This window comes from Rutidosis leptorrhynchoides, chromosome 3 (assembly GCF_046630445.1).
Source record: "Rutidosis leptorrhynchoides isolate AG116_Rl617_1_P2 chromosome 3, CSIRO_AGI_Rlap_v1, whole genome shotgun sequence".
NCBI lineage: Eukaryota > Viridiplantae > Streptophyta > Magnoliopsida > Asterales > Asteraceae > Rutidosis > Rutidosis leptorrhynchoides.
This window is the reverse complement of record NC_092335.1, coordinates 157,572,880-157,586,961: the sequence shown is the minus strand read 5'-3', so window position 1 is coordinate 157,586,961 and position 14,082 is coordinate 157,572,880. Positions and strand designations below refer to the sequence as shown.

Genomic DNA, 14,082 nt, shown 5'->3' with positions numbered 1-14,082 from the left:
TACTTTACGCTTTAAATTAAGTTGTATTTATATTTAATATTTTACATTAGGTTTTAATTGTGACTTAAGACATAAAATCGACAAATCGGTCACTAAACGGTAAAAACCCCCCTTTTTATAATAATAATAATACTACTTATATATATATATATATATATATATATATATATATATATATATATATATATATATATATATATGTGTGTGTGTGTGTGTGTATATATATATATATATATATATATATATATATATATATATATATATATATATGTATATATATATATATGTATACAAATATAGTTTAAAAATATAGCGTTAAACTTGATTAGCTCCCTGCAGAACGAACCGGACTTACTAAAAACTACACTACTTTACGATTAGGTACTCTGCCTATAGTGTTGTAGCAAGGTTTAGGTATATCCACTTTATAAATAAATAAATAACTTGTGTAAAATTGTATCGTATTTAATAGTATTTCGCAATAAAAATATAACTATTTCTATACACCTCGCAAAACATCAAGTATTTTTGGCACCGCTGCCGGGGAACGCCGAAGCGAAACACTATTTTTCTATAAAAAAATATATTTATTTTTAATCTATTTTTGTAAAAATATAGTAAGTTTTAAATATTAAAAACAAGAAAAAGTTATAAAAAAACTAATAAGTAAATTTTTTTTTATAAGTTTTACTTAAATTATTTTATCTCTATAAAAAAAAACAGAAAACGGGCCTGTCACTGTTGCAGCCCAATAGTACTGGCCCGAACAGATTTGAACCTGCATAACCTTCTGAGCCTGCATGGTCATGCGACCGCATGGCTTTTAAACCCTCAACTCATGCGATCGCTTGAGCTGAGGTGACAGGTTCAGTTTCCTAGTCTGTACGATTAGGGTTTTGGTTTAATAATTAGTATTATTAATTAATTTGAATTAGGGTTTAATTAAATAATAGTTAGTTTAAGTTTTAATTAAGTTTGTAATTTAAGTTTATTTAGTTTTATTAAGTATATAATAAATTAATATTTTTATAAAATAATAATATAAAAATAATATTTTTGTAAAATTGTATTTTTATCAACTTAGTTTATTTTTATATTTTATATTTTTCTTTATTATCGTTTAATTAGTAATTCGTAATATTTATCGTTCGTAATTAGTTTTAAACTTAGTATTTTGCCGTAGTTAATTTTTATTTCTAGATTTTTAGGCTTTGCCGTAAAATCCCTTAAGTACTTTTTCTTTAGACTAAGATTTAGGTACTTTAGAATTTTGCGGCGCCGTTTTAAGATTTTAGTACTTTTTAAGTTATTTCCGTTTTGGATATAGAATTCCTTTTAAGCTTTAATACCTTTAGACGTAAGTTTTAATTTTTAGTTTTTAGACTTTTAAGTTTTGACGTTTTTCGACCTTTTATTTTTCGACATTTTTCGACGCGCTCTTTTTCTTTCTTATTTCTCGACGCTCTTGTTCTTTAAGACATAGAATTTTCTTTATTTTCTTTAAAACTTCAATGAAAAATTATTTTAAGCGGTTAAATTGATAGACATCCAAAATTTTCTGGTTCGTAGTAATAGTTAGATTTGTTAGTGGCGAGTTGTGGGCTTCCGATTTAAAGGGTCTTGGCTACCTGCTGCATCTATTGGCTATTCGAAACGTGGGCAAAATCAGAAAAGTCTATTAATTTGATAACTTAAATAATTTTTATTTTTATAACAAATAGGATAATCAGTGAATGCACCGAGCGAAACGTTCACCACCTGTAACTCGATCAAGACATCTAGCCAACATTGTCGCTGTTGATTTTTCTTTAGAATCGTCATCAAGTCGACCAAGTACTCCAATTCAAATTTTCGATAATCCATTTTTTGAACCCGACCTCACAATTGAGAACCCGGAGGATATTCAGGGACAATTCAGAGATCCTGAACCACTAATCATTCCTCCTGAACCACAAATTACTCATCCAGAGATTGTCGAGGAAGAAACCATTAAGTCAGAATCCTCTAGTGATTCAGATTCAACAATTTTAATCATGGAAAATCTGGAACCTCTAAGTATGGAAGACCGAATGAGAGCTAAACGCACTAGCCAAGGTCATGCAATTACTCAACTAGACATTAATGCACCAGATTATGAAATCAAAGGACAAATCCTACACATGGTAACTAATCAATGCCAATTTAGTGGTGCGCCGAAGGAAGATCCAAACGAACATCTTCGTACCTTTAATAGGATTTGTACTCTATTCAAAATCAGAGAAGTTGAGGATGAACAGATCTATCTCATGTTATTTCCCTGGACTTTAAAGGGAGAAGCCAAAGATTGGTTAGAATCGTTACCTGAATGGGCGATTGATACATGGGATGTTTTAGTTGAAAATTTTCTTAAACAATTTTTCCGGCATCTAAAGCCGTGAGACTTCAAGGAGAAATAGTTACGTTCACACAAAAGCCAAATGAAACTTTATATGAGGCATGGACAAGATTTGGAAAATTGTTGAGAGGATGTCCTCAACATGGCTTAGATACTTATCAAATAGTACAAATATTCTACCAAGGATGCGATATTACTACACGAAAAGATATCGACATAGCAGCTGGTGGTTCCATTATGAAGAAAACCGCAACTGAAGCTTACAAAATTATTGATAACACTGCTTCCCACTCACATGAGTGGCATCAAGAAAAAGATATCGTTAGATCATCTAAAGTGGCTAGAGCCGATTCTAGCCATGACTTTGATTCCATTTCCGCAAAGTTAGATGCTTTCGAAAGACGAATGGAAAAGATGACTAAATATATTCACGCAATACGAATTAGTTGTGAGCAGTGTGGAGGACCATATTTGACAAAAGATTGTCTCAGTATTGAACAAACAATGGAACAAAGAGAGAATGTTTCATACATGAACCAAAGGCCTGGAAATAATTATCAGAATAATTATCAACCGCCAAGACCAAACTACAATCAAAATCAGAATTAAAACCGAAATGTTCCATACAACAACCAACAAGGTCCTAGCAATCAACAAGTATCTAATAATGCTTACAACCAGCAAATCTAACAACCCGTCCTAATCCATCTGGATGAATACATTACATTTGGTTTCATCACGAGGTACTTGACCTCTATATGATACATTTTACAAACATTGCATTCGTTTTTAAAAGACAAACTTTCATTACATCGACAGTTGATGGCATGCATAACATCTCATAATATATCCAACTATAATTGACTTAATAATAATCTTGATGAACTTGACGACTCGAATGCAACGTCTTTTGAAACATGTCATGAATGACTCCAAGTAATATCTCTAATATGAACAAATGCACAACGGAAGATTTCTTTCATACCTGAGAATAAACATGCTTTAAAGTGTCAACCAAAAGGTTAGTGAGTTCATTAGTTTAACATAAATAATCATTTCCATCATTTTAATAGACCACAAGAATTTCATTTTCAGTTCTCATAAATATACGTCCCATGCATAGAGACAAAAATCATTCATATGGATTGAACACCTGGTAACCGACATTAACAAGATGCATATAAGAATATCCCCTATCAATCCGGGAAATCCTTCGGAATGATATAAAAGAACATCAAAGTACTAAAGCATCCGGTACTTTGGATGGGGTTCGTTAGGCCCAATAGATTTATAAAACATTTTATAAAATTATTCTACATTGAGGTGTAACAAAAATATTTAATGATACAACTCAGCTTAGAATTTAAAATCAATGCTAAACAGCATGTAATAATCCATGCTAAACAGCATATAGTAATCTATAGTTCTATTCCACAGCCTGAGGTGTAACCAAAAATATTTGTTGATACAACTCTACATAGAATTTAGTTTTTGACGGAACTATTTTGTAAATCAAAAAGCTCATTTATTCATCCCAAAACATTTAAAGAGTTTTAAAAATGGGATTAGTTTTTGTGTCTATTATTTATAAAACAGCGCATGTATTCTCAGCCCAAAAATATATAATGCAAAAGCAATTAAAAAGGGAGCAAATGAAACTCACGATACTGTATTCTGTAGTAAGAATACATATGACGATACTGAACAATGTAGGGTTGGCCTCGGATTCACGAACCTATATCATTTATATATATTAAAACATATAATTGAAATCTCAGAATTATATTTATTAATATATTATTTATATATATTTTGTAGTTATATAAGATTTATACCAAATTCCATAAAAAATATATATACTTTATTTTATATCTTAAATCTTATGTTGTATATATTTATTTGTATATATAATTAAAGTGATTAATATAGTTATGTTGATATCTATATATATATATATATATATATATATATATATATATATATATATATATATATATATATATATATATATATATATATATATATATATATATATATATATATATATATATATATATATATATATATATATATATATTTAGTATTATATAAAAAAATACTTAATTTGTTGTATGTAGGTATTTATATATATAATGTTAATAGAATTTTTATATAGAATATTAATATATATGTAAATAATATGTTTTATGTACAAAATATTTATTTGTCTAAAAATGATAGTTTTGATATTACTGATTTACTACTAATATTAATAATAACCTTATTAAAATGATAATGTTAATAATAATAATGATATTGTTATTAACGATACTTTTGTTTAATAATAATACTAATTATATTAATAGTTACAAAAGTGATACTAATACTAAAATAATGGTAACTTGTACTATTTTCATATTTATAATCCTAATCATAATGATAATAATAATAATACAACTTATTTGTGATAATAATGATAATAATAACCAATTTATTTATAACACTTAATAATAATAATACTAATACTTATAAAATGATACTAATACTAATATTAATGAAAATAATAATAACTTGTGTTATCTTGTCATAAAAACACTAATAATAACAATCCTAATAATAATGATAATACATATATCAATATCGAAAATAGTAATAATAATCATAATAATGGTAATAATACTAAAATGATAAGTTTATTACAAATAATATTATGATTAATACTTATAATGATAATAATTATAATACTTATATATATGATAATAATAATAATGTTTAAAACATTAATAATAACAATAATAATAATAACACTAATAATAATAATACTAACTAATAATAATAATACTAATAATAACAATAATGATAATTGGTAATTTGGTAATAATAATAATAATAATAATAACATAATAAATAAAATATTGAAAGACTACCTTCACTGAAAATTGGCCCAAAAATATATTGCCCCAACAGGGACTCGAACCCCCGACCTCTCGAATACCCATCACTTCCTTAAACCATCCAGGCTATTGCCTATTTTCTGATTTATAACCTCATAGTAATTAATATAACCCGTAATTAATTCTGAGCATGTTCATCTTCTTCCTCCTTTTTTTTAATCGATCAGAGCAATGATCAATATTGTTTACGAATTAAATGTTGGGTTTTGGGTTCATAACCTAAACAGAAACACGTTGTGGTTGTCTTGTATTAATAAAAAAAAAATTATATAAAAGAAATAAAATAGCTGTTGCAGTCGCTGTTCTCTTTAAAAAAAAATATGCTTTTCGATTTTAAGGACATATTAGATCAAAAGTATAACACGAAATAGATTGTAATTCACTTCTAAAAACTATCTGGATCGTTGATTTAACTTAAATCATTACATAAACCTCGAATTTTATCAAAAACAAAAGTTTGACTTTTAACTTTAAAAACTTTGACCTCGAAATTAAGAATCGATATAAAGAATTGGGAGTTGAGGTTTTATAGGAAGTTTTAGTGAAGGATTTCTAACAACTTGGCATTTATACATTTTGAAATAATACTCTAATTCGAAGTTTGACAAAAAAGTTGAAGAACAGAGGTTATTATCTGGGTGTTCTTCATTTTCTAGTTTAATTCGATCCAGCTGAAATAAATAGATGCAATGTATGAGTTATGATGAATATTAGAAAGTCGTTTGGATTGATTATTACTGAATTTGTTCAATTAAACAAAGAATTTAAGGTCTGACACTAATTTGGCAGTACACTAAATAATTGAAGAAAATTATAAAGTTTGTCTGATTTTTCAACAGATTGTACGAGAGATTTAGTTGCATAACACTTTAAAGATTCAAACAAAATCAAATATAGTGATTGATTAAGATGTAAAACCAATTTTTGGATCCTATGCTTTTTAAATACGTATTTATCTACATTTATATGTATATATCCATATTTATATATAATTTACTGTATTATAATTTATACCTATATATAACTGCATTTTCTTTTTTCTTTTTATATATATATATATATATGTATCTACATATATTTATTTATATATTTTTTGATTATATATATGTAATTCGAAATTTTAATATTAATAAAATTGATAATGTTAATAATAATATTATAAGAAAATTATTTACAATAATAATATCGAAATTCTAATAATAATACAAACAATTATATTAGTCATAATGCAAAAAAAAAAAAAAATCAAATAATAATTAAAAATAATAATACTGATATGTTAATATTAATAATGGAAGTCTTAAATAAAAGATAGGTTTAAATGTTAATACTAATGACACTAAGAATGATAAAAATGTTAATACTAATCCTATTAGTTATAATAATATTATCATTACTAATGGTAATAATAATATTAATAATAATAATAATATGACTAATTATACATATCAATTTTTATATATAAAAATTAATAATATTGATAATACAATTATTAATATCAATATTAATATTAGTAATAATAATGAAAGTAGTAATAATAGTATTGATATATCATTTATATTCTAACTTGTAATATATTAACTTTACATTTCATTTCTTATGTATTTTATAAATGTTATAATATAATAATTATTATTAGAAATCTTTTATATATATATATACCGATTCATAATAATAGCATATATCTAATTATATATATTTATTCTAATGGTAACCTATTTAACTTGTTATTTTACATTTTTAATTCTAATTGAGTAAAGTATACTTTATTAATATTATATATGCACTTATATTTATATTTATATATAGATGTTTACATATTTATTCATACGTAATTGTTCGTGAATCATCGGGCACAGTCAAAGGGTAATTGATTACGTGAACATAGTTCCAAAATTTTTGAGACTCAACATTACATACTTTGCTTATCGTGTCAAAACCAAATAAATATTAAGTTTAAATTTGGTCGAAAATTCCCGGGTCGTCACAGTACCTACCCGTTAAAGAAATTTCATCCCGAAATTTGATCGAGGTAGTCATGGCTAACAATAAAAATGTTTTCATGACGAATATGAGTTGATAAATAGAGTTTTATCATTATTGAGTAATGAAGATAAAACGATTCGATTATTCGAAGAGTACGAGTGAAGCTATCACAAAAGAATGAAATGAGTAAAAGCAGGTTCGTCTTAACCAATGACGTAATCATGGTTGATTTTATAAAATAAGATGTATCATAACTTTTGACATAGTCATGGTCGAATTTAGAAAATTAGGTGCATCTTAACTTTTGACGTTGCCTTGGTTGAATTCCGGAATTCAAGGGATTTAAAGAAAATCTTCGAAATCTAAAAGATTTGATTCTTCGGTGAATAAGAAAATTAAGATCTCTATAATTAAATACGGTGATCTGCCTCGATTACTCTATCTGATATTTCCATTATAAATTAAGCTCTTCTGTTCTATTATTCTCACAATTCCTATACTTTCTTTCTTAGTTCATTCATCCAAAAGATTGTGAAATGCTTAATCCCGTTCTAATCCTTGATATTTTCCTAATTATCATTTCTGTCATCCTTCTTTTCAATCTTCCTTCAGAAGAATCCATTTACTTCTACTATTACCTTGGGGTGATACTATTCTTAATTATACCATGTCTTTATATTGTTATACGTATTAATATTCACGGTTTGTAACCTCCGTGTTTTTATTGGGCTTTATATTTTCTCTTATATTTTTGAGCTCTTTGCCTTTTTATTATCTTCTCGACCTCTAGTAAAGCGAGTAACGGTCCAGAATTCGTAAGTATGGAATTTCGAATGAACTTAATGTTCTAACCAATAAAGAACGTAATCGTACGATTTGATTTTTTATATATATATATATATATATATATATATATATATATATATATATATATATATATATATATATATATATATATATATATATATATATTTATATATATATATAATTATCAGAATCATTGAGAATAGAACTATTAAGAATATACCTTCTTGATATGTTCAGAAGTTAAGCAGAATGAAAGAGTCATGTAACATGACACATGATGACGTTATGATCTGTGAATCATCATGTCCCATTAGAAACTCAGCATGACTTACTGTAATATAATCACGTTGATCAAGTGTCATTATATTATACTAACTCATGCATCAGTTCTCAACATTACTTCAATAACATTCATATTTTAAGCTCGAAAGTTTACAGAATATAGAAACTAACAGTTTCTATATGATGTAACACGGATATCACGAAGGGATTAATGATTTCAGATAAGAATAGTTATGAAAATATTTTCAGAAATATGGAGGACATTTATAATGAAAGATACGATGATATCTTGGAATTTCTAATATCGAAGGATGGTGAAGAAAATTTGTCCGCAAGAGTTTGGAGTCAGAAACAAGGTATTTGCTAAAGATTTCATCAGAAATAGAATCATCTAAATTCTTAATGTAAAAGTTTAGTCATTGTGATTTATTCAGACACTCCTTCGTAGTTTGCTCAATCAGTTTTTCAGTTTCAAACTTTTTCTGAGCCTTGCCAACATACAATTCTTTATCATCAACTTTTGGCTGTTGAGGTCGTTTACAGTTTTTGTTGCTTCATTCAACTTTTCAAAATTCAAAGCATTAATTCGCAGACTGGGTGCTTTTCAGAATTTCAGAATGAAAGATCATAGTTCTAAGAGATAAATATTATATGGATACATATAACTGTTGATGTGGAAACGTTTCGAGACTCACATTACAGATTTGTTGATTCCCGGTAATTGGTATGGCAATCCTTGTTACAAGATGCGGATGAGTACATGATGAGACTTCAATAGATAAATATAGTGATTTGTCGGAGATATTTAAGCCAAGGAGCAACGAAGTTGCTGGTACGTCTGCTGGTAATATGATGGAATATAAAAGGTTCTCCGGTAACAATAAAAGAGCATTATATATATATATATATATATATATATATATATATATATATATATATATATATATATATATATATATATATATATATATATATATATATATATATATATATATATATATATATCAAGGTTATTATAAGGTTGTTTCGAACGAAAAGTCGAAGTTGACTTGTTGGAGCTGTGACAAAATTGGCTAATTTGAAAAGGAATTGCAAGGTTATTTTCGGTAATAACAACGCCAAAGGAATTAGCACATATACGTTTTAAACGTTTACTCAGTTTCTGAGTGTTTTTCACGTGCATCACTATATGCATAAATCTTTCCTTCCGTAGATGAAGTGCGGTTGATTCATTCTCTGGATTGAGGTGTTTTCAAGAATCATGAAAGGTTTGTACGCAGATTATAATCGTCAAGATACAAATGAGGTTTAAGATGAAATCAAGTGGCAAACTTGAAGAATTGTTTAATTTCATATGTTATAATCAATATTTTAATTCATTTTAATTGTCCAATATTGGTAGTCCACAATTAGCAGTCCACAGTTACTAATTCATTAATTCATATACAGTTTATCATATTCGAATTAATTAATACGTATCGTGACCCGTGTACATGTCTCAGACTCGATCACAACTCAAAGTATATATATTATTATAGAATCAACCTCAACCTTGTATAGCGAACTCTAGCATTACAGCATATAGAGTATCTATGGTGATTCCAAATAATATATATATATATATATATATATATATATATATATATATATATATATATATATATATATATATATATATATATATATGCGTCGATATGATATGTCAAAACCTTGTATACGTGTCCCGATATTTAAAGTGCGTAAAATAAATAACAGAAATTAAATGACGATAAATAAAATTGCGAGAATATAAATTGCGATAATTAAATTGCGATAAATAAAATGTAATCAGTTAGCTAGGAACAGTTAGCGTGGATTCTTAGCAAAATTTCAATTAGTTAATTCGTTTGTTTCTAACAAAATTTATTTTGTCCAATGTTTTCTTCATTATGCCACTTGTTGGATTATGATAAGTCAAAATCCAAATATGAAATTGAATAAAAATGGTTATTCTGCGGTGAACGGATTCGTATCTCTGTAGATGTAAGTAGGATAGTAAGTGAATGTTGAAACAGATTCGAAGAATGTACAGTATAATTTATTAAAGTGAAATCTAAATATTCCTCGGGTATTACCTACCCGTTAAAATATTTTCACCATTAACAGTTTGTACAAAAGAATTTTTAATTACAATCTTTATGAAAACATATATACATATATATTTTCTTCAGACGTAATCATGGATTTAATGAGTCAATGTGATATTAAACTCATCAGATTTACGGCTAGAACTAGAGTACATAATCTCTAAAACATTAGGGATTATATAATCGCTATGAAGGACGAAGATAGTTTATGTAGAACGATTCGTAGAACGATGATTATGCTTGAGGTATAGATTGCGAGGTTGAGATGTGTGTTGATGTTGTTGTTGTTGGTACTGGTTATGTTGTTGGTGCTGCTGATGGTGGTACTGTTGCTGTCGGTGCTACAAGTGTTGTTGGTGCTGAGGTTGGTGATGATGTTGGTGTAGTAAGTATAGCTTGTAAATCACGCACCATTCTTGTCAGGGTTTCTATCCTACCCTCCATCATTTCTATTCATCCACTCATCTGATTCGATAGATCTTGATTATCAATTCGAAGTTTCCTATCTTCTTCTAATATTTCCCTTCGATTGGTATTCGGAAGTAGAGGTTGAATATTTTCTGAGATTGCAGTAATGCGACCTTCGAGGTGGAAAAATTTAGCAAGAAGGGTGAATACAGTGTTGCGCATAGGTTCACCGGTGAGTACATCGTTTTCTCCGATGTTAGGAGGTAAGTTTGGTTCGTGGTAGGGCTCGCCTTCTTCATTTCTCCATCGAGTGAGTAAGTCTCGGACCCACCCCCATCTCCTCCAGAAAGAAAAATAGCTAAACGGTGGAGACACTTCGGGTTCATTGACTTCGGATTCTATTTCAATACGCATCTCAAAATTGCTTCCGGAACTAATGGAATCCAAGCTAGGTGTAGGATCCATCTCTTATGATCAGTTAGAGGATTTTTGATATGAAATGATTTTTCGGTTATCGGATAATATTCTAATTATATAGAATATCTAATATAGTACAGAAGATCCCGTAGATTACGGAGGAAATTAAGGAAACGTGTCAGATAAAGTCTACAATAACAGATACGCTAAGATATGGATTTGTCTATACACTATTCATGCAATCAATGCAGTAAGATGTGTCTAGACTAGGAATGATAAGTGATGATGTAGCGTGAGGGTACGAAATAGTTCAAAAACTTGATGATGTAGCGTGAGGGTACGAAATAGTTCAAAAACTTGATGATGTAGCGTGAGGGTACGAAATAGTATTAAATTTTTAATACAAAATACTACAAAATATGACACAAGTTTTATTAATTTACGGATGGGATATACCTAAACCTTGCTACAACACTATAGGCAGTGTACCTAATCGTAGAGTAGTGTAGTTTTTAGTAAGTCCGGTTCGTTCCACAGGGAGCTGGTGAAGTTAACGCTATATTATTAAGTTTAAAAATATATATATAAATAAGTAGTAGTATTATTATAAAATGGGGGTTTTACCGTTTAATGACCGGTTTGTCGATTTTAAGCGTAAAAATAAATGACAAAAATTAAAGTGCGTAAAATAAATTGCGATAAATAAAATGACAGAAAATAAAATTGCGAGTAATAAAATGACAGTAAATAAAGATACGATGAGAAATATAATAAAAGAATTATGCTTATTTAAACTTCCGTAATCATGATGTTTGACGTGTTGATTTTAATTTATTACCATGGGTTAATTGTCCTTTGTCCTGGTTTATTTGATACGTCTAACTGGTTTTTGTCCATAATAGTCCATCGGTCATAAATATAAAGTGCGAGTATCCTCGTCAAATTACCCTTATACCCGAAGTCAAATATTCCAACTGATTAAGGATTTAAACTGTGACGCAGTTATCACTTCTGTCAACAATTACACCAGTTATCACTGTATGTAATCCACCCCTGTTTTAATTAGTTTATGAATATTAATTCATCCACTTGATCAGAATGAATAATCAATTACCCAACCCAATTGATTAATTAAATGATTATAACAGATTCCATATGAACATCACTAAATAGGACAACCATAATCATTATTAATTATTAGGTTAATTAATTTGAAGATAGGTTCGACAGACTCCAATGAGTTGTCACTCAATTAGACAATACCCCCCATCTATTAATAGTCAATAGTCCAATTTCCACAAGTGTCGGTCTTTTGCCCAAACCTTAATTATGGTACAAAGTTCAATAACCCCGTCTTAATATTTTAGCCCAACATCACGATTACTTCGGCTCAAATAAGCATAATAATAACTTAGCTACGAGACATTAATGTAAAAAGGTTGAACATAACTTACAATGATTAAAAATAGCGTAGCGTTACACGGACAGAATTTCGACTTACACACTCAAATGATCTCTATCATAAATCTTATTATTATCATAATTTAAACTTAAAATTAAGATTATTGTTATATCTTATTACATTAACATTATGATAGAGATATAGAATATAGATATTGATAATTGATATTGATAATTGATAGAAGAAAAAAGATCGGAGAAAAATTCCTCTCCTCTTCATCGAACGTATCGTTCCTTTTATAGGAAAATTAGAATTCAAATTTTCATTTACGACCCCTGAACTATGCTCAATTAACAACTTTTTATTATTTAATATTATTCTTATTATGAATTATTTAAATATTATATTTTATTCTTGTGCATAGTTGACTTGTAATTTTTACACCGTTGCGTCGAGCGTTGAGAGTTGGTTCATGTCCTGGTTCCGGATTTTCGAACGTCCTTTCGTACAATTTTATATCGTGTACTTTGCGTTTTGTAACTTGTACTCTTGTCATTTTTAGACGTTCTTCATCAATAATTTGAACCTTTTGAATTGTATCTTGTACATTTGAGCTTTTTGGACGTTTTGGTCTTTCAAATCTTCGTTTTTGTCTTTAAATCTTCATTTTCGAGCGATTTGCGTCTTTCGTCTTCGCACTTATTTATTTAACTATTACAACTAAAAATAAGGAAATTACATTTAAAAACTTTACATATTGGAACGATATTGCTACTAAATATATGTTCATTTGGAACACTATCAAATATCCCCACACTTGAGCGTTGCTTGTCCTCAAGCAATACAGAACTTGAAATAAAAACATACATGAATCACTTTTTTATTCATCACATTTTGTACATCAGTGATTTTGATATAGCGGTATAAACAATGACAGTAATGATGGTTAAAGGTGGGTGTGTCATCCACAGTTGCCTCGGGTTTAGGTCAACGACACTGGCAATCAAATAGCCGATTTACTTTCGGTTTCCAAAGCAAAGTGCACATTTGAAAGGCGGTTTACAGTCCCACATGACTATAAAAATTTAGATCCTTTAAGGAAATTGGATCTTTATGAAAACATTTAATCTTTTAAAAATTCAAGCTAGATTTTACCCTAGACAAATTTTCTGATTTGATCCACCATTGGTGTTGCAAAATATATTTGTGGATCAATATTTTGGCTAAAAACATTTAGGTTCGTGTAATCCACTGCTATCCCGGTATCGGAAAGCACACATCCAGTTTACTTGTTCCGTATATTACCTTTCGGTAAACTACCGTCCGGTTGTAAAGGAAAGCGATGAA

General features: G+C 28.3%; 1 non-coding gene across 1 annotated transcript; it reads right to left on the bottom strand.

The window, feature by feature from the left end:
• Window positions 1-2,416: 2,416 nt before the first annotated feature.
• Window positions 2,417-2,523, bottom strand: LOC139903240 (small nucleolar RNA R71). Its single transcript, XR_011778075.1, has one exon. It is a non-coding gene; the product is annotated as a small nucleolar RNA R71 (small nucleolar RNA).
• Window positions 2,524-14,082: the final 11,559 nt, after the last annotated feature.